The sequence below is a fragment of the Rhinolophus sinicus genome, chromosome 14, assembly GCF_057876585.1.
Source record: "Rhinolophus sinicus isolate RSI-liver-muscle chromosome 14, RSI-T2T, whole genome shotgun sequence".
NCBI lineage: Eukaryota > Metazoa > Chordata > Mammalia > Chiroptera > Rhinolophidae > Rhinolophus > Rhinolophus sinicus.
In genome coordinates this window covers 130,102,386-130,129,118 of record NC_142514.1, presented here as the reverse complement: position 1 = coordinate 130,129,118, position 26,733 = coordinate 130,102,386, and the positions used below count along the sequence as shown (strand labels likewise).

General features: G+C 38.6%; 2 pseudogenes across 1 annotated transcript in view; both read right to left on the bottom strand.

Moving 5' to 3' along the window:
• Positions 1–3,943: 3,943 nt before the first annotated feature.
• Positions 3,944–6,746, bottom strand: LOC109451377 (elongation factor 1-beta pseudogene; annotated as a pseudogene).
• Positions 6,747–11,809: 5,063 nt separating this feature from the next.
• The window catches only part of LOC141572207 (large ribosomal subunit protein uL24 pseudogene), a 37,415-nt pseudogene continuing 22,491 nt past the window's right edge, over positions 11,810–26,733 (bottom strand). Inside the window, exons 2-3 of the transcript XR_016018729.1 lie at positions 20,628–20,887; positions 11,810–14,707 (exon numbers count right to left, since the gene is read on the bottom strand). The product of XR_016018729.1 is annotated as a large ribosomal subunit protein uL24 pseudogene (transcript). The remainder of the gene's footprint in view (positions 14,708–20,627; positions 20,888–26,733) is intronic.

Genomic DNA, 26,733 nt, shown 5'->3' with positions numbered 1-26,733 from the left:
AAATTTTTAGATACTGAAAGCTGCCAGGAAACAGCAGCACTTCTGCATACCACAGTAAAATGAAGGCGGCAGAGACACATCTGCCAAACTTTTTATTATAATTAAATCACTTCGTACTGACATAGCTTTACTTTAGAAGAGAATGTTTGTGGGGATTTTAAATCAGATAAAAATAGGGCTGCTGTTTTCTCTCTACCAATTAACATAGTTGACATTTAGCCAGATCTGCCCTGGACACAGCAGGGGATGTACAGTTTGTCCTGATTCTGTGGGAAATGAAAAATGCAATACTTGGCACAAGAAGAAATATGTGAACCCAAAAAATGTTGACAAATATAGCAAGTCAAATTAAGAAAGTTGATTTACTGAAGGGCACTCTATGCTTTCTAGAGAACAAAGCGGGAAGATTCTCTGAGCTACCATAAAACATTAGGAACCTTGAGCTTAGCTATTAATACTATATGTTAGTGACATTTTTAGTTAAAGACATTTTTCCTACAACTCAATTAAATATGCAATTTTTCTTACTGTGAGTTTAAGAAAGGAACTGATAGTGTCTCACACGCAGCATATAAAGACATGTTAAAATTTTTTGTGCAGAAAGTCTGCTTAGATGTCATCTAGTCCGATTCCTTTATTTACAGGTGAGGAAAATTGGTCCCAGGGATGTTAAATTATTTTCATAGTCACACTGTTACATTACCCTCACAGATTCTTTGGCTCATGAACTGAAAACTTTATGGGAACATCAAAGCTATAGTAATATTTCAAATAACTGGAGTGCTTGAAGAATAGAATATTCTAGTTCATTTTAAATTATGGTTCACTAATGGTTTGAAAGAAAAGTGTTTTTATATTTATAACATCATAAAAATTGATCTAAGGTGTCTTAGCTTACAGTCCCACCGTTATAAGTAGCAGGTTGAAAACATGAAATTGCTAATATTGGATAATTATTCACCCACAAAAGTAGCAAATCTCATATGGTTCAACCTAAAATATGAAAGTAAACTGTAAACTAAAGATTTGAATAACTTATAATAACTCAAGTTCATAACTCCAAAGAATACTTTATGTAGTTCAGCATTATGGCTCCAAATATATGGTTCACATGACTGTGTTGAAAATAGTCTGGCTCCATAAATACTCTGAAAAATGTGGGACCTGTGTAGCCGTCCACCAAAATGGAATAACAAAATCCTGTTATTCATGCCCTTGTATAGTCCCCTCTTATCATAAATAGGAATGAACTGTATAATCAATAAAATATTGAGGTAATGATGGTACATGACTTCTTAGGCTAGGTCATAAAAAATATTGCAGCTTCCACTGTGCTCTCTTGGCTCACTCATTCTGGCAGAAGTCAACCACTGTTATGAGAACACTCCAATGGTCCAATGGAGAGGTCCACATGGCAAAGAACTCAGGCCTCCTGCCACCAGCCTGCATTAACTTGCCAGCCTTGTGAGTGGGCCATTTTGGAAGCAGATCCTCGAGACACCACAGCCAAACTCTGAAAGGTTGAATAAACAGACCAAGATTACGAAGCCAGGTCTACCTGTCTCCAAAGGCTATGCCTAATCAGTCTGTATTTTCTTCTGCACGAAATTAAAAGAGCCCTTCACTCTTAGGGTCTTGAGGCCAACATGTTCATGATCCTGAGAGTGATGGACTCCTTGAATGTTGCACCCTAGGTACCTCATTCAGCTCACTCTAGCTCTATCCCTGTACATAGCTTCCACCTACTTGGATTCCCCTGACTGCAGAGACCTTGTATCTGGTCTGCTCTCTGCTACGTAGTACGGGGCCTGCACCTGCTTAGGGAGGTCTGAGGGTATCCAATGGGCCCATGTCTAGATGAGTAAGTCTATCCAATTTGGGGGTGAAATGTGACCACGTCTCAAAGCCATATCTTTCAATTTAGCTTTTTAACACTAATAAAGCTGCTATTTTAATCTCTGGTTATCTGACTCCTATGTCTGTCTGTCAGCTGACTCCAGTAGAGGAAAAGAGTGCTATTTAATGACAGTCACACACACACCCATAGACACACACGTAACAGTTCCCATATAGATATAGATGATATAGATGTAGATGTAGATATAGCTACCACTAGGATCCTTTATAGCATTACTATGGAAGAGGAAGGAGACAGAAGGACAGCATTTTATTTGTTTTAAAATATAGTTCACAGCTCATGTGATTTCCCTGGACCTGTATGGCCCTAATTCCATTCCAGGGATTATATTATGGCTCTCACTTCAGTGCCTCTCTATAAAGTTCTCCCTGAAGGATGATTCAAGATCACACCAATCTTTCTCTACATCGATCCTTCATAACATTTGTTTGGACCTCACTGTTTACAATTCCTTTAGTATCTCTTTTCTAATTATTCCAAGTACATATCGCTTATCTCTTCAATTAGATTGTAAATTCCCTCCTCTCAATTTTGTCTAACCGTGTTGGGGCACATTACATGAGCATCATTATACATTTATTGATTGACCAAATTAATAGAAACACTTCTTCAGGAAAAACCCACTTAACATGTTTTTCCTCCTAGAAGATCATTTTGCCTCAGAAATCATTCTTTATTTCAGAACATAGTACAGAGCCTTTTCACATGGACTATGCTCCCCAAGAAAACTGTGCAGTGCTTAAATCACATAAATCCATCATGCAGTCCTTTTCGAGTTATTCATATTTCAGAAAATGTGCTGATTTTTATGTTTTGCTATTAATTTGCTTTGCCAGTTTCTTAATTTGTGATTTTTCTATTTGTGTAGCTACTGATCTAATTATATTGTTTTAGATTGGCTAAAATACCAGTTCAGCTAAAAAGAGCTTGCTATGGAAACTGTGTGTGGACTCTGCCTGAAAGACTCACCCCTAACCTTTGTGTAGGTGGGAACCGTGCATAGAGGCCCACATATCATATGTCTAAATATTTAAATGTTACAATACCATTAAGCACTCAAACTTTTGAAGAAAATGATGTCTTATCTTTCTACCTTGACAAATTTTCTTCTTTCTTTTCTGAATTTCACTGTCATATTTTCTGTTTCTATGTTGGCCTTAATTTATACTCATTCTTGGTGCTCTAAAAGATTAAAAAACAAAACGTAATTGTATTCAAACTGTTCAAATTTGGAATATATTTTGCATCAAAAATGTAAAGTAAATGTAAAAAAACTGAAAAATTACAATAATTTTATATATTTAAAAATGATTTTTCTAAAGCATTCAAAATTATCTCTTAAAATTGAAAAGGAAAAAACAAATTATAATTAATGAATATTGAAGTTGCTCATCAGAATTATCAAAACAATCTTTTGAAAATTTATTTGCATCTATTTAAATATTTTAATAAAAAAACTATTCTCAATTCTCACATTGGCCATCCAGTGGCGCATGTGAAGAAGTGCTCTCACACATCATGTATGTTATGTCTCGCCTTCATATACACCCATTTATGAGTAATATGAATTGTTTTATATTGCAAAATGTCCCTCAGCCATCATGTTCAATTATTGCAAGTAATACACTGGTTCATGAGGACTTGTGGAAATATAAATTAAAACATGAAGAAAAGCAAGAACATAAATGCTTGGTACACTGGAAAGTGATACCGCACTATGCAAAAATCTCTTGTACTCTTGCTATCTGAGAGGAAGCCTCTGAAAAGTTAGTCTTTTCTCCTACCTAGATGCTTCTGTTATTCAAAGCCACCCAAATTGCTGGTATTCATCTCCAAATTTGGTGGTGATACAATCCACAAGATTTCCCAACATTTAGACATAGTTGCTTTTTATTCAAGGGCATATGTCAAGAGATGTAAAGAAACATTTCCCTGGACCATAAAATGCTATTAAACTTGAAAGCAGATATTTCAGGGACACACTGTGCCGATGCACCAGATCTCAAGTGCCAGAGGTACCCATATTTACATTATATCATTTAATCCTCAAAATAATGCTAAGGCATTGTTCATTATTTTCAGAGAAAGAAACTGAAATTAAGAAAGGTTAAGTAAACTGCTCAAGGGCACAGGTAGTAAATGACAGGGTTGAACTTCATGTAGATGTTTTCTGAGTCCTAAACCTATGCTCTTTTCCTTTGTTCTTGATTAACCATCCACGTCTCTTTACTCTAAATTTTTAGCTTGGAGATCACAGAGTATAATGGTACTGCTATTCACGAGGATGAAAATTATAAGTAAATTGTCATCACCGAACTTTGAGCTCGAGGGCAGGCATTGTTTTATCCAGCTCTTAGCACAATGCCTGGAACACAATAAATAATAAATGTTTGTCAAACCAATAATGATTAATCTGGAGCCAACAATAGGCTAGGGAAATTGACAGACATAATTTGTGAATTGACAGCCTAAAATAGATTCATTGAGGCAACTACAGTACAACCTCTACTTCATGTAACACATTTTTATATGATTAAGTAATTTTTTAAATAAATTTTATTGCAAAACAGTGTGTTTCTCTAGGCCCATCAGCTCCAAGTCGTTGTCCTTCAATCTAGTTGTGGAGGGCGCAGCTCACTGGCTCATGTGGGAATCGAACCAACAACCCTATTGTTAAGAGCTCGCACTCTAACGAACTGAGCCATCTGGCCGCCCTGCTAAATAATTTTTTTAAGACTAGTCATCTTTATACCCTTAGTTCTTGCTTGGACTTTTTGGTTTTTTTTCGTTTTGTTTTGTTTTTTGCTTTGTCTATAAAGCTTTTATTTAAGGGTAAAGATCCATGATGGATTTTAGATCTTGTTGAAAGCAGCCACATGCATGACTACACATAGTCCTCCAAAGCAATGATCTGCTCCTCCAGCGTATCTGTTCCCAACTTTATCATCTTCTACTACACACTGTATTTGAAGTTTTTTAATTCCATACCATGCTGGAACTAGTATAGAAGAGCCCCAGACCAAGACATCTGCTTGCATGCTCCTGACGCACTCCTCTAATTTTGCCATATCTGTCTCATCATCCCAAGTTTCACATCTAATAAGATGGAAGACTGGGCAACAAGTGCAGGTTGTTTGGTTTTCTTTGACGAGTACTGTGCAAGGTGCCCTTCTCTTAGCCTCTTCGCTTCTTCCTTTCCTCCTCCTCCTCCTCAGTTCCAAAGAGACCCATGTCATCACTGTCTTTCCTACCATCTATACCTCCACTTCCTGTGGTGCCTTCCACATTAGTGGGGCCAGACTTGCCCAAAGCTTTCTTCACTCCAGACAGGGGTGCCTTTTCCTTTCTGTAAGACTTAATGTGATTATACCACAGTGGGGCATGATACAAGTTGGCAGGTGGTGAGCCAGAGACTGCTTCCAATACTGCCACATCTGTTAGTGATGGCACATACCCCTGATGTAACTCTTGTGCTCCATCCAGGTAGTTGTTAAGCACCTGGAGGCCTGCAGTCTTTTCAGGTCTCCAAAACCCACTGCATTGGCTGATCCAGGAGCTGGGTGGCAGCTGAAGAAACAGGAGCTTGCTTAGACATTTTTTTTATTTTTTTTTTATTGGGGGATATTGGGGAACAGTGTGTTTTTCCAGGATCCATCAGCTCCAAGTCAAGTCATTGTTTCTCAATCTAGTTGTGGAGGGCACAGCTCAGTTCCAAGTCAATTCATTGTTTTCAATCTAGTTGAAACTGGCCCATGTGGGAATAGAACCGGTAACCTTGGTGTTATGAGCACGGTGCTCTAACCACGGAGCAAACTGGCTGCCCTGCTTTGACATTTTTAAACTTGATTCACATTTTGACCTTGATTCTCAAATGAATCCTTTTGAAATGAAGACTGCATTTATTCCAATTCTTTCTGGCTTCCACTATTATTCCTATGATCCTTGCTACAAAACAAATTATAGGATATTTGGAGATGTTTACCTTGTTTAGATTTGAACTACATGCAGTTATTTTTTTCTCAGAAAAATCTCATGGCACACACAGATTCATGCCAACTTGGAATATGGTCATCTGGCCCATCTACCATTTTAAATAACATTGAAATTTAAGTTTGTATATTTAGAGATAGAGTGATGATGCCATAGAATTTTATTGTTTCAGTTCTTTGGAAGTTCCACAAGGAGCAACCCGTATCCAGTACTGAACATCGTAAGATGAATTTCCCAGCAAGTTGTAGAGAAAAAAAATAAACCCCCTCTATTTCACCTCTCTTCTATTCGACCAGAAGCAGCAGCTATTTATTTACACCTTAGTCTAGATTGGGAACATAAGTGGTTTCAAACAAACTCGTGCAGCATAAACCCAAGTGGTAGGCAACTGCTAAAGAAAATGGTGGTAGAAAAAGAAGACTGGTGTCAGACACAATCTGAAATATCCACTCCCCCATTCTTGCTTGGTGATCGAATCTTGATTTGAGTTGGGTTTATAGCCACTCAAAACACAGAAAGAAAAAAAAGGAGCTTCCTTTGCAGTGAGATACAAAATCCCACGTGACTAATTCTAATCGATGAGATGGGAGCAGCACTGTCCTTTGAGATTTCCTGGAAGGCTCCTTAAAGGGAGATCATGAAGCCTTCTTCCTCTCTATCTCCTTCATTTGGGCTGAAAATAAAACGTGATGGCTGAAGCCCCCGCAACGGTTCTGGGCCCCTTGGTAGAAGCCACATGCTGCAGGTGGCAGAACAACAGAGTAAAGAGTCTGTGTCCTTGTAGATCTTCTTGTAGATCTTCTGTGCCAATCCTGGACTGTCCACTTTCATACTTCATGATGTAAGAGCAAAATTAATTTATATTTCATGTAAGCCACTGTTTTTTGTGGCTTTCCATCTTCCTCATCTGTACCTAATCTCAAGAGACAAAAGGGTCTATTAAAGTTCTCATAGGAGGTCTGACAATAGAGTTCATGAACTTGTTGCAACGATGTTGCTAACTTTTTTGATATCAGAGGGATTATTCATTGTGAATTTGTACCAACTGGACAAACAGTTAACCAAGTTTACTACTTGGAAGTGCTGAAAAGAGTGCGTGAAAAAGTTAGATGACCTGAACTTTTCACCAACAATTCATGGCTCTTGCATCACGACAATGCACCAGCTCACACTGCACTGTCTGTGAGGGAGTTTTTAGCCAGTAAACAAATAACTGTGTTGGAACACCCTCCCTACTCACCTGATCTGGTCCCCACTGACTTCTTTCTTTACTTGAAGAAAAAGGAAATATTGAAAGGAAGATATTTTGATGATATTCGGGACATCAAGGGTAATACGATGACAGCTCTGATGGCCATTCCAGAAAAAGAGTCCCAAAATTGCTTTGAAGGGTAGACTAGGTGCTGGTATCAGTGCATAGCTTCCCAAGGGGAGTACTTCGAAGGTGACCATAGTGATATTCAGCAATAAGATAGGTAGCACTTTTTCTAGGATGAGTTCGTGAACTTAATTGTCCAACCTTCATATATTGTTCTCTCTAGGATCTGGCCTTATCTCCATGATCATCTTCTTTTTCTACTCCCCAAATATTATCCTATGTCCACCTGGCCTATAGAAGCCAAAGACACCTAAACAACTTCTTCAAGAACAGGGAACTTGTTAATTAACCCTACTTTATGAATACAGTATCAATTTTTCAAATAATATGCCTGTTTTCTCCCAAGGTGACCTAAATATTCTGCATTTTCTGTACTGTGATGTTAGTTTAAATTATTTCCCTGCACTTTACACAGTTCATTAATTTTATGATGTTAAGGGCCCTAGAACCTTTTCCTATAATACTAAGAAAGGTAAACTAGCTGAATGTGAATTTTATCCTTAAACTTCAAACTGGTTTACACATTACATTGAAAAGTACCACACAGCTGTTTCCCCAGAAAGCATAGTTTTTCTTTTCAAATGTTCTCTCATTTTCACAATCTAATCTCTAAAATGTTTCAGGCCATTATTATTATTATTATTAAGTTTTCTTTTTACCCCTGAAAAGATAATTTACATTTTCAATAGTGAATACTTAGTGAAGTAGATAAGAGTAAAGGATTGGAGGAGAAAAGAAAATGAAAGAAAAAAAATCAGATTTTAACACAGAGGAAAACTGATATAAGTGCACATTAAACATTTTGGCTAAGTAAAATCTTACAAAGAATACCGAAAGATTTTTTTTTTGTACCAACAGGAATAAAAGCCTAACAAAACCAAAAGGCAGGTTTCCTGTGATCTAATAAGATCATTTTGTCTTCATAATTAGCAAACTGATGTTGCTAAAATAGCACATGGGAAAGTATGCTCAAATGTTCCCCCAATAGGAACAATGAGCATGATTCAGACTGTGAGCAATGGCAGCATAGGATGACTCTGGGGAAATGCACACATTGCCAACTCAAATCTGCGGACACCAGCGTATGTGCTAGTTAGTCCTCTACCCACTACTGACTCATATGTCTAATATATGTTGACACATTTATTTGTCATGTGTCTTTCTTTACTCTGCAGGGTGATATAATACAAAAAGCACTGGTTCAAGGTCAAGCCTTGAGCTCTAGGCCAGGCTGTAACACTTATGGCTTTTTGCATGCCACTTGACTATGGCCAGTGTCAATTTCCTCATCTGTAAATTGGGGTTAATATCTGCGCCGCTTGCCTCATGAGTCTGTTGTGAAGATCCAATGCTATGTATGTATTAGTGCTTTGTAAATTATAAAAGTCAAACTTTCTCTTACTTCAGGTTTTGCCACGTATACCTTCAGTATACTTGTCATATGTCCTGAAAATCGCTTTGAAAATTAAGAGCCAGTCTGGATCTTTCAGTGAATTCTTAAGAGCAAATCCCTCATCCTCTTGAGCCTTTTTTATCTGTAAATGATGAGTTGGACTACATTGATAGATCAAAGTTTTATTTTGCAGCAGAAAATTTTTTTTTAAATAAACTTATTCAGAAGATCACCGTGTAAAATAGATGAAAGCAGATTTGCTCTTAACTGAGATGGTTGAAACTGGAATGAGGAGAACTCAGAGTCCTGCCTAATTAGACTTCCCCCCACCCTCCAGTATACCCCACTCAGGCAGCCACTGAAATCCTTCACATCAAATCTCAGATCCTTCCTACGCTAACCTTCTATTTGAGCCCTTATGTTCCTATGCTTCTTCAAACAAAACTCTCTCTGCTATGAAGGGGTAAAGAAAAGCTGTAATATGTTAAGGTCAGATAGATGCCCTGGCATTTGAACCCTTGTTAGTGACCAACACATTGGCTGAACTGTAACCAAGTCAGTCTAACCAGGTCAGTACAAAGCTCCTTGAGATGAAAGATGTCTTCAAGAAGCCATGTGAATATCTCAGCAGTCATCATAGAGCAAGGAACTCTGTCTGAAACTATAAAAGTAAATATTGAGTGGGCGATTCTCCAAGTTGTTCTCCACTAAATATACAGCAATACTGCAGGCTCTTTGAAACTGTTTTCAGTAAGAGTGACTCAGAGATGAGGAAGCCACTTACAATAAAGCAATAATGCAATGCCATTTCTCAATGCCCCAAACAAGGAGATTACTTAGGGAAATTGGCTTCAGGATACACAGGTCATGTAATCACAGAATGTCAGACCTGGAAATAATGTTAGAGAACTACCAGTCTATTTTACAAGTGACAAATCTGAAATCCACGAAGACTGAGCTGCTCAAGGTTAGAAATTCATTCAAGTTTCATTAAGTAAACATTCACTGAGTACTATGTGTCCGGTGGTCAGGATAAGAAGGCAAATAAAACATGATCCTTGTTCAAAGTAGTGGGAGAAGACAGACAAATAAATCCATATTTGTAGCTAGATTGTTGCAGAACTAGGATTCAAATTCTGTGTCCAAGTTCTTAAGCCAGTGTCACACTGCCTCTCAAATTGAAAAGCTTGAGAAATTAAGAGTGGCCAAACTGCTCCCAGGATATATTAATGTAAAGTAAGCCAAGGTCCTTGAGGTACAAAGGTCCTTATCCACATTTCTTGAGGACCTATGAGTAATAAAGAGGTCTCTATCCATACATGGAAGAAAATTCTTCCAAAAATCTTTCACTAATACTTATAAGGACTTCTTAGAACACTGAGGATATCATGAATGGAAAAGTCCTGCAAAGAAATCTAATCATAGCATGGCCTTTTCTCCAACCTTTGAAGAAGCCACCATCAAGGTCAAAGTCATGAAAAATTCCATTAGCTACTGCCATACTTTTCAACCTACTTAATCAAGACAAAGAGATTTAATTAGCTGTCTTTATGGGTTTATTATTTTTCTTTGGTATATAAAACGCTGAAGAAATATACAAGATTTCAAAGATCTATGCCATCATCCAGAAAGAAAAACAAAAACAAAAGCCAAACACAAACCTATGGCCACACCAATAAAATCTCATTACTGGAAGATTCTAACATGAATTCTTTCTTACTGATTCCTGCCTATTGGGTCTTTTCTCAACTGCTTTAGAAATTATAGCGTTCAACTACAGGGAAGTAAAACCAGCACATACCCTCATGAAAACTTTAGGGAACAACATCAATATCCCAGCATTTACTTGACAAAAGTCTGGCATTAGTAGACATGAGGTCAGGCTGCTTTACAAGGAATCCATCATCTATGCATCCGTTTATCCATTCATCCATCTGGCAAGTATTTAGTAAGAGCCTTTTACATGACTACCACGAGCTATGTAATACACTAAAGACGTAGGATAGGATTCCTCAAAGTGTGGTTTGAGGACCCCACCTAAATCAGAATCACCTGGAGAACTTGCTAAAAAACGTAAGTTCCTAGGCCTCACTAACACAGATCTTCTAAATTGGTTACAGTTCCCCATTTCAAGCAACAGAAACCAACTCGGGCTCCCTTAAACAAAGAAGGAACTGACTGGAAGGACATTGTGTTCACAACATTGACCAGAAATTAGAACCAAGGATGCGTTAGAGGAACCATAACAAAAATCACAGTGTAGGAACAATGTGATCTGTACACTGACGCTGTAACCATTCCCAGTTCTAACTTCATTATTGCAACACTGCTGTAGATTGAACGTTCAGAAAAAGAACCCTCAAATACATGATCAAGTATGACAGAATCGGACACCTGAAACCTATGTAACTTTACTAACCATTGTCACCCCCAATACACTTTAATTAATTAATTAATATTGAGGCCTAAGGCCAGGCCCAGGTGACTTTTCCTAACACTCTACACAAAGGTAGATTCCTCTAAAGGGAAATTAGGATGAAAATGGGAAGTGGAGTTATTATAAATGCTGGTTAATCAAAACTAATAAATGACTGGTTGCCTACTGAATCAGAATCTCAGAGGATTGGGCTAGGGATTTCCTGCTTTTTAAAATAAACTTCTCAGATAATTACGAAGTATTCTAAAGTCTGAGAAGTACTGATATAAAAGATATGATCTATACTCTAGAATAGTTTTAAATCAAAGTAGAAAGCAGAGACATCTTATTTACGAAATTGAAGAATAATTCCACATTTCCTGATCAGATGTTGTCTCCCTGTAGACATTGCCCCCCATCTCCACCCCTTGCCCTCCCTCATCAGCCACCCATTCAATTAAAAATGAGCATCTTTATAAAAAGAGCTATTAGGCTTATAGTCAATTACAATGCAATATAAGTGCACACTCAGATTTTTATAGAAAAAAGCATATAGATGCATAAAAGCAAGTTGGGAAGACTACACACCAAGATGTAAACAAAGAAAAAGAAAAATAACTCCAAGGAAAATGTAAACAAATGCATGACAGTTATATAGAATATATGTACAATAAAACTAAACGTAACCAAAATCCTTTATTTGAAACTCTTATGTATACTTTTGTATTTTCTAATTTCTGGGATGAGGGAAAAAATTACCCTAATCCAACTCATTGGGAGTATAATTAACCATTGTTAGTGACCATGTTCAGACTACCCTATGGCTGTTAGTTTCCAACTTTCCAAAAACACTACATGTCAAATTTTTAAGTAGAAATTTTTATCAATGTCACCTACTGAATATCAAATGAAGAGAAATGGTCACCAGTGGGATCCTATAGTGCAGTTAATGTAGTAATATGTTTACTTACATTTATTCATTCCAACCAACATTTGAGTACCTACCATATGTATAGTTTTATCCTAGGCACTATGTTACAGAAAAAAAATGTAGAAGGGTACTTGCTAAATAAAAAAGATACATTTAACAGTAAACAACTAAAGAATCATGTAAAAGCAACTTATAAACAAATACATGGTGGTATAATCTAGATTCTACATAGTGTTTAATGCCTGGTTTAACAGCCCTAAAGTTTAATAATCTCAAACTGACTCCAACGGATGAGAGCAAGCTAAACCATCAGCATTTTTGTTGTTGTTGCATTGATATGAGACAGGCACAGACAAAAAACAGAAGACTTACAGGCAGTTCTGAAATAGAGCATCAATCACTGTGTGGTAGCTATGGCCGAGGACAACCAAGAACAGCCTGGCTCTTTTTAATAGAAAAGTATCTTCCAGTCACCAACTGCCATGCCTCTAGCTGAACACAAGACTCAGAGGCAAAGATGAGATCAGTGAACCAACAGAGCAATTAGTAGCTATGTTCAGGAATTAGGATGATAGCTGGCTTCTAGTAGGAGCTCAGTAAATGTTCCTTGTTGAATAGTCATTCCTTCCGAATGAGGTGCTGCTGTTAACATTGATCTATCCAACCCATATCCCACCCTTTCTTCCTCATTTTCTCACTTACCTGGGTCCCTGACACATACAACATGAGGAGAAAATAATCTCCATCCACAGTGTCATCTTTGAATGAAATGTTAAATGTATATCTGGATGCCAAATACTTAAAAATACGAAGGTATCTAAACACATTGCAACACATAAACTAAAATGTGCATTTTGCTAGAAACTCACACACAAAAAATAGACTAAAAAGGAAAGAATAAAAAGTAACTTGGGTTCAAGCAAAAAGGGATATTTGTTCTGTTTTAATGCATAATATTTCAAGCTTTGTCTCTATGGCACATAGGGAGATAGCGAAAAGCTAGCTGGTTAACTCGCAAGTCAAGTCTTGTAGGTGTAGACCATTATTATAATTGTAACAGTTAATTATTTTAATAAACACCTATGTAGTGTTGTATATGACCAAAGTGCTTTACAATATTCTTGGCTCTTACTCTGCTGATACTAAATCAGTTAAAGCCCAAAGCAGTCTCATTTATTTGCTAACGATAGTGAAGTTTGACTGTTTTGTGGAACCTACAGAGAAAAAGACAGATGGAGTAAAAGTTTAAATATTTGGTGTGAATTTCAGTTAAAATACTCAACTATATAATTTAACTAGGGGACTAGTGAAGATCCACACATTAAAAAATGAAATTATTAAAACAATGTTATCTTATTTTGAATTTTGCTTGTAATTACAGAACACAAAAGATATTGGTAGTCTATATCCGTGTTTCTCTCACTTTTCTGATGATATTCTAATTACAAGGAATGTTTATTAAAAATACAATTTCTTGGCTCCCAAGCCTTGGAGTTTCTGATTCATCAGGTCTGGAACGAGATCTGGGAAGTTGTGTTTTTAACCAATACCATAAGAAATTCTTCTTATCAAGGAAATTCAAGAAAGAGTCATATATATAAATAGTATCCAACTCCCACACCCCATAGGAACTTGGCAAATACAAACGTTACCATGTATAATCAGACCGTCAGGCACTGGGTTCAAGGTTTTCCACATCTCCTTTGGTCTTCACAACATTCCATAAGATAGTGTTACCGTTTCCAGGAGTCAAACTCTGAAAGTTTGACTAAATAGATAAGATCGCAAAGCCAGGTCTACCCGTCTCCAAAGGCTCTGCCCAATCAGTCTGTATTTTCTCTGCATGTTGCCAAATCTTGCATGTTAGGAAAGGAAAACGGGGAGGGAAAGAAGGAAACAGAATTCCAGTAAGTGCACTTCAGCTTTTCAAGAGATTATTAAATATACATAGTAAGTTAAAAAGTTAAATCCGTCCTAAAATTCTCCAGTTGAAGTGTTAAAGTTTTAAAAAGAATCATGGAGAAGTCTCAGGGGAAGACCAAAGGGAATCAATGGTTATAAGACAGATTGAAGATTATAGTTGATTTATTTTTTTAACAGTTTTTAATGAAAACTGTATATCATATTACTTTATTCCTGCATCTTCTCAATTGTTTCTTCTTTATATTTGCCCTTTTACTTGGCGAGATTTGGCTTTCCATTCAAGGATCTTTTTTTTGCAGTCTTTGTCCAGCTTTGGTCTAGTGACACCACTTTGCTGGGGTGAATACCCACATGAACAGTTAGTTGTGCCATTAGCCTTCTCCCGCCGCACTCGTTCAATGTAGAGGCATATTTCTGCCTGTAAACTTGGGCTGCTTTGCTAATTTGCTGCCCTTTGTAGTGTCCTCGGACAACCTGAACATCACCCTTTCAAATGAGCATGGGTCGAACATTGTACTTCTGTCTCAGCTCCTTGGAAAGAAGAGAAAACATAATCTTCCTGAAAATGTGCGAAGGTGCATTAAGATGCCTTTTATGGTTCTTGCTCCAGTCAGAAGTCACAAAGAGGTTGAACTTCATTTTGGCTGCTGGAACTTCAGCAATGGCCACAGAAGGGAAGAGTTACAGTTGATTTCTATATTAGTGTTGAGGTCGATGTTATTTTCTTAGGAAGTATAGAGACCCTTTTGGTTGAGCACCTAGAGGAAAGACTAAATCGGTCACGATACTTGAGGGGATCTGGTGCATTATTTCACTGAAGTTGGCGATTTAAACAATAAGGAGCTCATCCTTTTCTGGTGGGTGCAACTCTTAATTTTACCTGAAGGAACTAAGACAAAGATCACGCACATTCTGCACTTCCAACCTTTGTTCTGCATTAATGATTCTGAGAATGGAGAGTCTTCAAAATCTTTTCATAAGCAAGCCTAGGTGTAAGAATCATGTGGTCTTTGCAAATGCAAGAAAAAAATTGACCTGAGTTGAGCTAACTTTTTCAGAGAATATACCACGAGTTGAGCTAGTTTTTATGCAGAACACAAGCTCTAATGTTACCTTGAAAGGCCCAGCAAACAAAACCTTCAGACCTTGGATGAAGAAATGGGACAGATAGCCCATGGCAAGAAAAGGTGGAAAATGTCAGCAAATTGTTATTAAAATTAATGCTCCCCAGCCTTTTAGTTTATGGTATTGGTCTGAATGCAGACTGGTGAATATTTTTCAGTTTTGTTATAGAATGTGGCTGCTTCTTTGGCTTTAAAAAATAAAAAATCCTACTTCTTTGGTTTCTTTGTATCAATGTGTCATACATAATATTTCAGCTTTACAGTTAGGGGAGGTAATCTTGGAAATAGACAAGTGTGGTGGGGTGGGATTTACAGTTTAGGAGAGACCACAGTTTGGTAACAAATTTAGCTCAGGGGAGCTTCCAAAAAGGTAACAGACCCATCAACCTTTAAGAGGACAGTTAAAGGAATGAGTCTGTATAATGAGATGGCTATTATAAAAGAGGCTGATAGGCCGAAAGAGCCTGGCTATAAAGCAGCATCAAAACCCAATTCCATGTAATCAATATGTTGTAAAGATTTTGTCGGGTATCCAATGGACACTTGTCTCATTAGGGAGACCACCTCAGGGATGATGTAGATGCCTGATCACTGCACTGTACACCTGAAGCTGAACAATAATGAATGTCAACTACAATTTTATGTGTGTGTGTGTGTGTGTGTGTGTGTGTGTGTGTGTGTATTTACAAGAAGTGGAGTACAGCATTAGGAATAGAGGCAGTGGAAAATGTAATGGCTGTGTGCGATGTCAGAGGGGCCATAGATGAGGGGAGGGGGGTTATCACTGTGGGAGGGATATAAATGACAAATGTTTAACTATTACATTGTTTTGTACACCTGAAACTAATAAAAACAATGTTTAAAAAAAATTCCAATTCTTCTTATGCAGATATGATAGGCAGAAATTAATGTAAGAACTTTGTGCTAGAAAAGCAAAATAATATCCCAGGGGAGATGTTTAAATGCTGGGGGGAGGGGTTGGGCAGGTGGTTTTCACTTTAAAGCACAATTTGCATATGAGGAAGTATTTCAGTGGTTATAAATCATTTTAATGTTTGTGTATATTGAATTTGTTACACATAACTCTTTAGCTGAAAACAGGTTTTGAAGACCTGGATGTGTAAAGTTAAGAATGTTGAAGAAAAGGCCCAGTTCTCAAAGGCAGAAAATGCTGTTACAAAAGAGTGGTGTGATTCTTCTGGGCGTTTGCTGCCTTGACGCCTTGCTTGCCTGAGATCAGGGGGAAACCCTTTGTTCTTTGAGAGCGTCCCAATTCTAAAAGCTGTAAATCTATGAACCAGAACCTGAAGGGGAAGAACAATAAAACCCTTTCATTTCAGTACGTCTGTGTTGAAGAAACATTTTCCAACTAGATTGTATTGCATCTTTGTGCCATGCCATATTCCATCTACGTAGCAAGTGGAAAATGTGGTTGCAAATGTTTTCTGTCCAAATGCAACTCTGGTCTGGAAAACGACTTCCTCTACCAATCACAACTAATCAAGACCCATCTTAAAATGTAGTATAGGTGTCCAAGGAATCCCTACCAGGGTACCTTAGGCCCCTGAATCAACTCTTAGGAGAAACCCCAAATTACAAAGGCATCTGGGACTGGCACGGGTGTCTGCCCACTGTTTTTAGCAGATCTCTAACCTCGCCAACCAGGTAGTTGTGTTTTGTGAGAGAGAAGAATGGAAACAAGTTGGCTTTTAGACATCTCCATACGACTGTCTAATAAGTCCATCATACTTAACATAAAGTAGTCAATGGTATTGTAACAGCTACATATGATATCAGAGGGGTAGTAGATGGGGGAGGGGGTTTATCACTTTGTGAGGGGTGTAAATGTCTAACTATCACATTGCTTTGTACATCTGAAACTAATTAAAAAACAAACAAAAAAAACACACCAAATCCCCAAAACATGTTCTAACTCCAACCTTTCCCATCTCAGTAAATGGTTCCACCATATACCTAGGAGTTCAAGTTCAAACCTAGGACTCATTCTGGTTTCTACTTTACTTCACTCCCAAAATCCAATTCACCAGCAAATTTTGGAAATTCTTTTGAAATAAATCCTGAATTTCACCATCATTACTATTACTATCCTACTCCAAGCTGCTATCATCCTTCATCTGAACCACTATAAAAGTCTCCTGTTTTCACTCTTACCAGAGTGAAAAACTCCACCTCTATACTCCATCCTATAGCCAGAAGATAGACTCGTGCTTTAAAAACATAAATCTGTCCATATCTCTTCCTTGCTTATTTCAAACTTGTCTATGGCTTCTCACTATGATGAGAACATAGTCGATAGTCTTCCCATGCCCTGTAATGTCCCACGTGATCGGGGCCTCTGCCTCCCGCTACAGTCTCACCTCCTACCTCTCAGCCCTTTGCTCAATTCACACCAACCACACTGTCCTTTTCTTCTGTCCCATGAACCTGTGCACCAAGTTCCTTTGCACTCAGTGCCTTTGGGCTGTTCCCTCTGCCTGATATGCTTTACCCCAGGCCTTCTTATATCCGTCTCCTTCTCATAATTCAGGTCTCAGCTCAGTGATTGGCTCCTCAGAGAAGTCTTCTCACCTCTCCTCTCCCTATTCATTAGATTTATTTTGTGATTTGATTTTTGTAATTATGTGCATCTATTACTTTGACTTTTTAATTAAGGTAAATATAAATATATAAATAAATAAAATAGCTGTTTAGTCATTATTCTATCACTTTATTTTCTTCATTGCAAGTATCATTTCTCAAATTAATTTTCTTTATGTGTTTACTTGTTTATTGTTGCATGTGTTTCAATGACCCCATGTTTACCATGTCAACCAGTGTATCCCAGCACCTGTAAGGTCTTTTGTACATGGTAGACTCTCCGTAAATATTTGTTAATTGAGTGGATTTCATTCACCTAAAAGAGAGGTAGCTTCCTTTTGGCTGAGAACGGACACATGCATTCATCTGGAAAGAGTGTTTTAATGAAGTATTTTGTTCAAGTTGGGTTCTGTTTGCAAACTAAGATACGATTACTAATACCTGTCACATGGAATACCCTTGATACAAGTGAGAAAATGTCAACATACACATGGAGTAACAAAGATGGCAAATCGTATCAATAGCCATTTCAGCATGTCAATGGTGAGTTTCATAACAAAGTGAAAATCGAAAAGCAAACTTAATATTGATTTGCATCTGATAGCTAATATCGGAATTCTGCTTGCTAGGCAGTGGGAAGCTGCGTGGAATTGCTAATGCTAAAGGTGAACCCAAAAGATCAGAATGCTCTAGGCAGGTGTGCAGCACGGTAAAAATGGAAGAATAAGAGGTAAGGACAGTTGCCTAGAGACTCTGAGGAAATAGTTAGGGCAAGTGGTTTAGAATTAGGGCTTTGAAAGATAACAGCGTTCATTGGTTAAGTGCCCACCATGTGCCAGGCCGTTGTCTACAACCCTCATAGAAATAATATTAGGTATTGTAGGTATTATTTCCCCATTTTCTAAATAAGTAAGCTGCAGCTCAGGGGGCTAAAGGACTTGTCAAAGTCACATACCTATATAAAAAGTAGAGCAATGGCTTCAACTAGATTTTTCAAATCTGAAAGCTGACGAGCTGTCCACTGCACCACACTGCCTTCCTTGTGAGGATACACTCCATTTATTTCTGTAACTCCTGACACCAGGGTTAGGGCCTGGCACAGCATCCTAATGGAATCACACCTAGCTGGACAGTAAGTGCTTCTGCTGCCAGTGGAGGGGCCACCTAAGCCCAGCTGGGTCCAAGGTTTGCTGACTCAGCAGGTGTCAAACATCATGCTCACGCGTCTTCCTCCTCATTTTCTTTCCCAGCACTGCCCCGCAGCTCACCTCTACCTCTCGCCTCTGGGGAAAGCATCTGCCAGGTGCTAATAAGAAAGGCACTCTGGCCACCGCGTGCGGGGAAGAGGCAGCTCAGCAACATCACGGCTGAGAGCCTGGGCAGACAGGCAATGGAATTTGAAGTGCTGAAGTGTGCAGCCCACAGAGAAATGGACAAAGTGCAAAAGTGAAGAGGAGGAGAAGTGTCAGAAGACAATTTTCTTGACAGAAATGAATTAGTTACAGGACTAGCCCCCTGAGGGAAGAGATGTGGCTCTCTTCCCTGACTCCCACGCAGAAAACATGCTCTAGAGGACAAGCAGGAGACAAGGCGGGGAGACATTAATGACTAATGGGCACTTTCCACCTCTGAGTTTTATGAAGATGAATGAAGCACTTTTGAATGGAGGAAGAAATAAAAATGGAAAGATGGAGCTGACTAAAGCACTGCAAAAATAAAGAGGAATGGAGGTTTGGGGCCCTCGTGCTGAGTAAGGCAAAACATTTCTTCCCACTTGGGAGGTGGAGAGCTGAGCAGTTCAGAGTTTTGAATTCAGAGTTCAGGCTTTGCCACTTACCAATTGGATGAATCCGTGCGAATCACTCAACCAATTTAAGCTACAAAATGGGATTAATACCCTATTTTATTGGTTATTTTTGCTACAAAATAGGTATAATACTATTGCAAAGTGTTCTTGTGAAGACTGAATGAGGTAACTCATGTGAAAACAGTGCCTACCATGTAGCAAGCACTCATTTAACAGCAGTAATTATTATTGGGTCATGGCTTTGTGTGGAGCGGTAAATATAGCTGGGTCGTTACAGTCGAGGTCAGATTATGGGGACAATTCTTCCCTTTGAACAATGGTGCCTCCTTGGTTTCATTATTTGCTGTGTTGATAGCTCACACCCCCTCGAATGATTTGAGCTTTCAGCTCACAGAGAAGATGGACTCAAATATGATAGATACCACCTCTACTCTTAAGGAAACTTGCCAAAAAGCAGCTCAACCCATGTTGGTACGCCGTATCATTCTGAGGATCAAGCCACCTCCCCGGGGAAGGGTACTGTGCACAGAAGATAATACTAATAACACCGTACATTATTGAATCCTCTACAGTTTACAGAGTACTCTTACCTGGGAAGGGCGGCTGTCTTCATTTTATAGATAAGGAAACAGAGACTCTGAGAGGTGAAGCCACTAGATTAAGGTGACACAGACAATTGGTTGGTGCAGCGGGGATCCACGCCCAGCTCCTCTGACTCCAAGTCTGGGGCTCTTTTATAACACAGGATGCGATAGGGATGGGAACAGGTGGGAGATTAAAAGGCTAGTGGCTTCCCCTCATAAAAACATTGCATTTTAGAACAGGAAGGACCTACCAGATTACCTAATGCTGTGGTTTTTAGACTGGATTCCAGGGAATCCCGTAGGAGGTGGGAGAGATAAGCAGAAGGTTGAGATTGTATGCCGTTCATCTTTTATCAATTAAATTTATAGCATTGCAATGTATTTTGAATAAATATTAAAACGTTAAGACTTTCCTTAGAAAAGAAGAAGATTTGAAAACCTCTGATCTAATTCAACTGTTTCATTTCTCCAAGAAGGAGATTGAGGCCCAGACTAGTAAAGGAATTTGTCCAAATCTCTTAGCTATTTAGGGGCAGAACTAGGACCAGCACTCAGACCTACTCACCTGCATATTTGATAAGCATGCGATAATGTTTCCAAATGTTTTCTCATTCTCCAAATATTTTCCATTGATTACCTCAGGCAAGTCACTTACTCGTGACAATCAAATCATCAAGCAGAAAGTCGGCCGGTGGTTAGTCTCTCCTGATGACTCACCATGTGACGTTGGATCAATCCATTGATCTCTGAACCCTCAGCTTTTCCACAGGTAAAATGGGATGATAATTCCTGTGTAGGCAACTCTCAGTGGGGCTGTTGTGGTGACTATAAAACAGAACATGTGGAGGGTCATGAGATTCTTCCAGGGAAGGAGACTCAGAAAGTTCAATATCTTATTATTTACAAATGCCTACCAAGTGTGTCATTATTTCTAAGCTAATCTCTGCAATTTGCCATTCTTGCTTATTTGTTGTTCCTTATTTGAGAGGGCAATGTAGTTTATTTTTGTAACCCTACCAAGTACTACTTGTTTATGAAATAACCTCCAAAACTTCTTGTCACATTGGCTTTCTCATAAAATTTTGTGATTTCTTACTACTTGCATGTGGAAAGTAAATATTTTAAGGTTAAACACTTTTCATTCTAGATAAGTTATAGAGGCACTATCACTACAGGGTTCTAGCAAGCCTGGGGAGCCCAGAGCGAGATGAGATCAAAGGACTTGTGTGCAGCTTACAGAGTTGGAGTGTTCCCACCCCCCTGGCAGTTTCTCTTCTTTCAGCAAGGAATGCTAAGAAAATACAATCATGACCTTCAGGTTGATCTTGAAAGCAGCCTAACTTGACCTTGGCCAAGTTCTTATTCTCTCTGAGCTTATGTTCTCACTTATAAAAAATAGACATTTGCCTTCCTTTCCACTTCGTAGGGCTGCCAAGGATCAAAAGAGAGAACACAGGGTGACATGTTTTTAAAACTGTGAAGTGTACACTAACTAAAAGGATTGTTACTTTTAGGAATGTGTAAAAATACTACAATTATTTATAATGTGCATTTCAACTAAATCTTCTCAACTTGTTACAAATATCCACTTGGAATGTTCAACTAGTCAGGTTGAAGAATGATGTTTCTATTTATGCTGATTTCTCTGAAGAAAGTCAAGTGACAATTGCCCAAGGCAGAATGAGAACTGGGGGGCTTACCTCCTTCATTGACAATTATCACAAAACAAGAAGTATTTTTATATCTTCAATTAAGAACACTTTAAATTTAAAAAAAAAGAAAAAAGAATGTAAACAGACCTTTACCAAAATCTTATTCTGGATACCCCAAATTTCTAACATCATCCCTTGGAGAACAGCATTTCTATGCTTACCCATGTTGATACTTTAAAAAATCTAGACCTTGTCTCCTTTATGCAGACAAGCCAGCCACAGAAGCCGACCAATATTTTAAGACTCCAGTGTTTACTAATGGATGTCTGGCTAGGAACAGTGCTGGCAGAATTCTGGCCGAGGCATTCACTCCCACTAATGATGTGGAGCAGGGCTGCGTAATCATGTCCACTTGTATTAAGTCTACCCAAGTCTGTCATGTTCTGCAGTGGAGCCAGAAACAAGCACCCCCATAAGTCCTGGGATTTTCCTGGAAGAAGCATTACATCAGACTGGTTCAGACCTTCCCAAAGTCATTGCCCCAGCCGTTCATTTCATTTAGGACCCTCTTTACAAAAATGACTTCAGAGTACAGTGAATATCAGACTCTTTTACAGAATATTTAGAGACTTTAAGATAGTATAGCCTCTATATGGACCATCAAAGGCCAGGGAAAACCTATCAAACATTTCCTTAGAGACCACATCAAGGACTTTCTTGCACATATGCTAGCATCTCTAAGATAGATGGATACTCAGTCGACCCTCCCACTTCCTGTCCCAGGAAAGCTATTGCCAGTTATGCGTTATCATTTTTTTTCCCTAGCTGTACCTAGGATAGATACATCAGAAGTTATTCCCCAATAAGGAAGGAAGACAATGACATTCATTTTGACTGTCTGGACATTGTTACTGTATCACTCTTCTGGGGGAGAGTAATTTCTGTCTATTAGAAGAGACAGATTCCAAAGTTAGATATGTGGGAATCATTTGGTATTTAACAGAATTCAGGTAATGGACATAGCCCTAAAAATTAGAATAAGGAGCTAAGCAAGGAAAATGAATAACAGCAGTTCTTTAAAATGGAAATTGTTAGAATAAAGGAATAGCTGTTGTTACCGTGTTTCACTGAAAATAAGACCTAGCCCGGAAATCATCTCTAATGCGTCTTTTGGAGCAAAAATTAATATAAGACCCGGTATTACACTATATTATATTATATTATATTATATTATATTATATTATATTAGACCCGGTATTATATTATAATTATATTATATTATATTATACTGACCCGGTCTCATAGTAAAATAAGACTGGGTCTTACATTAATTTTTGCTCCAAAAGACACATTAGAGCTGATTGTCCAGCTAGGTCTTATTTTCGGGGAAACACGGTATATTACTCAGTATTAAACATGTCAAGATACTGTTATTGGATTTATTTCCCTTCTACCTAGTCCTTAGACCTCCAAGGAATCTTCATTCCATTTTCTAAAAATAGATGCTACTTCAAAGATTTTAGAAGTAAACCATGAAAAGAGGACACTAAAGAAGCATTAATTTTTGCAGATTACTGTTAAATAACTTCTTTCCCTCATCTTAAGACTGTAACCACAACGTTTGTCAAATATCCCAAAGATCTACTTTAGAAATATCCAGCATTACCTGAAGCCAAATCTGGTTGTTTCAAATGGCTTTGAACTTAGCTCTGGGATAAGAAAGGTCCTATGTCATTCCTTCCCTCCCTCCTTTGCTCCCTCCCTCCCTCCTTCCCTCTCTCCCTCCCTCTCTCCCTCCTTCCCTCCCTTCCTTTTAGTCGTCCCTCCTTTTTCCTCATATGGCCTTCTGCTCCTTATCTATGTCTAGGGCAACCCCTTCAGTGGAAGGGTTACCTCAGGAAACAATGTGCTACCGTGGGGCAGCGTTCAGACAACATGTATTTGCGAAGCATGGTGCTTAATCGCTGTGGCTCCATCCCATACTTCCTCCATCAAGATGTTTGTGCTTCAGTTGTCAAGTAGATGTAGTCAAAGATTATCGGTTTAATTTTTAACATTGTCAAAGTTAATATATACCTTTTACTTTTCAACATTATCAATGTTAATATAAACCTTTTAATTTTTAACATTTTAAAAGTTAATATAAACTCCGTTAATGCTTCTCAGCTGATTGAACATGGGAATGACCTCTATGAACTAGTTGTGTCTGTAGTTTTTCCAGTAGGTAGCCAGTACATTTTTTTTGGTGATGATATTGTCAACAGTCATAATGATATCTACCCTTATTTATAGTACTTTTTTGTATACAAAGTACTATCGTCCTTAGTATCTCATTTGAGATTCTCCCCAGACCAGGGCTCACAGCTCCAGGCTTCTTCCCCAGTCGCCTCCGCCATGTGATGCTGCTGCTTCCCCGACCCCTGGAGCTTCATACTCTGTCTGTGCATCAACTCCTTCCCTCATTCTTCCAAGCATAGTTAACACAGGCTATTATGTGTAACCGACTTTACTAAGTGTATTAAGTGTCCTAGGTCTCTGAGTGGCTTAAACAACAAAAATTTGTTGTCTGAAAGTTCGGGAAGCTAAAAATCTGAAATCAAGGTGTTGGCAGGATCGTTCTTTCTGAGAGCATAAGGAAAGGATTTGTGCCAGGTCTTTCTTCTTGACTTGTAGATGGCTATATTCTTCCTGTGTCTCTTAACGTTGTCTTCCCTTTATGCACATCTCCGGGTACAAATTGTCCCTCTTATAAGGACACCAATCATGTTGCACAAGGCCCATCCTAATGATCTCATTTTAACTTTGTTACCCCTGTAAAGACCCTATATCCAAATACGGTGACATTCTGAGGTACTACATGTTAGGATTCAACTTATCTTTTTTAGGGGGATGCAATTCAACCCATAACACTAAGGCTTAATGATAGCGCATTGGAGAGACAGCATAGAAAGGAAAAACTTAAACTGACTCTCAGGTGTCACTGTCATGGAATCTACTGACTATGCCTGGTACAGTGTCTGATTCGCTCCCTCCTTATGTCAAATCTGCTACCATGTTTCTGGGTCCTGCTCACCATCCTGGATGGAAATTTGATTATATACATCTTTCACTCCCTACGATGGTTCATTTTATGTGTCGACTTGACTGGGCCTCAGGGTGCCCAGATATTTAGTCTAACATTATTCCACATGTTTCTGCGAAGGTGTTTTGGGATGAGATTAATATTTAAATCAGTAGACTGAGTAAAATAGATTGCCCTCCCTAAAGTGGGTGGGCCTCAGCCAATCAGTTGAAGGCCTGAATAGAACACAAGGCTAACCCTCCCCCGTGTAAGAGAATTCTCCTGCCTGACAGCCTTCAGGCTGGAACACCAGCTCTTCCTGCCTGATGGCCTTAGAACTGGAACATCAGCTCTTCCTGTTTCTACAGCAGCTTCCAGCTTTCAGATTTGAACTGGAACATTGACTCTACAGAACACACGCGCGCACACACACACACACACACACACACACACACAATTTGTTCTGTTTCTCTGGAGAACCCTGACTATAACATTCCTTACTACCAGGTCCTACCTAATAAAGAAAAATCACACACACACACACACACACACACACACACACACACACACACAAATAAGTATCCCTTCAGAATTCCAACCTACCTGCCACAGGGCCAGCCCTTTACCTTACTAAATACAATACCCAATTCCCCTAATCTTAAACTTTTACATCTAGGTGATTCCCCTGGGTTTCAGCCAGCTTTATAACTAAAAATGCTCCCACATTGGTCTCTCTAAGAATAAAGAAAGAGCCTGCCCGAGAGACAAAATCCTGCTGCCAATCCTAGTGCGATCGATTGTGAATTGAGAAACAGTAAGGCCTAAACTCAGAGCGCTGTGCTACTTCTCACACATCTTTTGCATTCTTTTCAAATCACTGAAGACTTCCTCAAGTTCTCCTCATCTAATTTCATGTAGGTCTTTTCATGCAACTAAACAATTCCCTTATCAACTATCTTTCATAGCTTAATATTGTATATGTGTGGCTTTGTAAAAAATTAGCTTTCTCTAATTAGGACTCAATACAAAGCCCTTCAAAGTTTAAACAAATCAGAGATGAACCAGATCAGACTCTTGAAAGAGCGTCTCCAAGCTGGAAAGGGACAAACAACATCCTCTGACTCTGTGGCTTGACTTTCATTTTTCTTTTGGGTTTCTGTTTTCCAGATTCTCTCTGTCACCACATCACCTTTTCATGCCTCGCCCAAGGCTGTGTGGTTCCCCTTTAAAAATTTCAGTGTGGACAAAAATGTTTTCCCTTGGCATAACTGAGACAGGCTGGTATTTTCAAGAACAGCTTTACTAAACATGAGGGAAAACAGAAAAGAAATAATTACAGAAAACATACACAGTACAAAAATAGCCAAGTTTCCAACTGCAGGTTTCTGTTTCTAAAAATTCCACCAGAAGTCAGAAAGCTTTACTGGGTCTCAATCTCATTCACCCTTAGCCAACCACATCCCTTAATTTTGCTATATCCTGTCTGGACTGCTTCTCTCCTACCTCCAACACCTCATCTATCCCTGAGCCTTGTAATATTAAACTGCTACCTTGATTTTTTGAACCCGTATCTCAAAGAAAAAAAAATAGCCAATAATTTCCTTTTAAAATTGTCATTCTCCCAATAAAAATATCCTGGGCTCCAAAGACCCGCCAAAATGCCTGCTTACAGGAGATTTCCAACTTTTGATATTGAAGATCCATTGGGTTTCAAACATTCGCTCTTCTCAATACTGATGTTAACACAGCATAAACCAAAGTATATTGCAGGCAGTGATCCTTGGGATAATGAATATTGTTTACAATGGCAGGCAGGGTTCTGGGATCAAATAAATTTGAAGAATGTTGGTTAAACTTAGTTTTACAGTTTTTTTCACTGCATAATTTCCCAAATCTTTTTATGCAGTCAACAAATATTTATTGAGCGCCTATTATGTGCCAGGCACTGCCCTAGGTAC